This window comes from Archocentrus centrarchus (assembly GCF_007364275.1).
Source record: "Archocentrus centrarchus isolate MPI-CPG fArcCen1 chromosome 18 unlocalized genomic scaffold, fArcCen1 scaffold_23_ctg1, whole genome shotgun sequence".
In the NCBI taxonomy this organism is placed as follows: Eukaryota; Metazoa; Chordata; class Actinopteri; order Cichliformes; family Cichlidae; genus Archocentrus; species Archocentrus centrarchus.
Genome location: NW_022060145.1, coordinates 9,520,381 through 9,521,795, shown reverse-complemented (window position 1 = coordinate 9,521,795; position 1,415 = coordinate 9,520,381). Strand labels below are relative to the sequence as shown.

The 1,415-nt window shown below is 37.7% G+C and overlaps 1 long non-coding RNA gene across 1 annotated transcript; it reads left to right on the top strand.

Annotated features, from left to right (window-relative positions):
- The first annotated feature begins 291 nt into the window (after positions 1 to 291).
- Positions 292 to 991, top strand: LOC115775082 (uncharacterized). Its single transcript, XR_004019265.1, has 3 exons — positions 292 to 349; positions 482 to 527; positions 944 to 991. It is a non-coding gene; the product is annotated as an uncharacterized LOC115775082 (long non-coding RNA).
- Positions 992 to 1,415: the final 424 nt, after the last annotated feature.

The window sequence follows — 1,415 nt, the reverse complement described above, 5'->3', positions numbered from 1 at the left end:
ATTGCATTGCAAAAATACTGGGAGTTTCAGCCAGCACCATTGGTAGAAGGATGTTTGGGAGTTTGGTTGGTCTGCAAGACAGAGCTACAGCAATGCTACGGATGTGGAGATTGATGAAATTGTGCAGCAGATAAAAAATGAAATGCCCACTGTGGGGTATTGGCTTGTCAAAGGGAGGCTTAAGTCCATGGGGATCCACTTGAAGTGGAAAAGAGTTATTAATGCATCGAGTGGACTCATTGGGAATTCTTTCCAGACTGATTGGATTAGGTTGCATTGTGCGCAGAACATACTCTGTCAGAGGGCCCCTGTCACTCTGGTATGTGGACACAAACCAAAAGCTGATCAGGTCAGTACAACTGCGCATATTGTTCACAAAATGTTATGATGCAAACTCTGGTAGTGCTCCAAGTGTAATTACTTTGCAATGGCAATTAACAAATAAAAGACTGATATGTGCATTTTTATTTTAAATTAACAGGTACAACATTGTACTTTTCGGTGCAGTAGATGGCTACTCCAGGAAGGTAAGATTTCATTTTTCCAGGTCCTTTCATGAGTTGTCATTCTGTGGTAGTGAATTTGATATACACATATACAGGATATACAATTACTAAACCAAAAATTGCTTATAGATGTTTGACAAATAAAACAGTAAATGCATAAGAACATTTGACAACACGATTTTGCAGTAAAATGTATTGTGTTCACGTGGGAGGAAAAGCTTTTGTTTTGGTTTTTATTCTGAATTTTCACCCTAACATTTCCTGTTAGGGTGAGAATTTATTTTAATGTGCCTCCTTATTAAGAAGGCTCATCAAAGTGATGCTTTTCAGAATCTGGCCAATTCTATAGTGTTCTCTGAAAGTGGATTATATATCATTTAAAACAAAAATCAAGTTTACGTTTACAGTAATATCAAAGATTTCTTTCCATAAAACAGGTGATGTGTTTGGAGGCTGCAACAAATAATCATGCATCAACAGTATTGGCTGCCTTCAAAAAAGCAACTGAGAGGCACGGCATACCCTCAAGGTAAGTATTTCCAATTTGCAATATTGAGACATAAATTTGATGGATAATTTCAGTAATATATGAACAACTAAAGCAATTGTTCAGCTGGACAAGCAGTTTTTGTACTTCTGACTCTCTTAGTCTCTGTCTGTTCCATAAATTACCTGTTAGAATATAAAGTGTTTCAAGCATAATATTCATAAACACAATCACGTGTGTTCTTGTGATATGTAGTCATAGAAGTATGACTACATATTTATACATGTCTAATAAATGTAGAAGTAAAACTGGGCAGCACGGTGGCGCGGTGGTTAGCACTGCAGCCTCACAGTTAGAATACCATCTAGAAGGCCTCTCTCTCTCGCTGTGTGGAGTTTGCATGTTCTCCCTGTGTCTGCTTG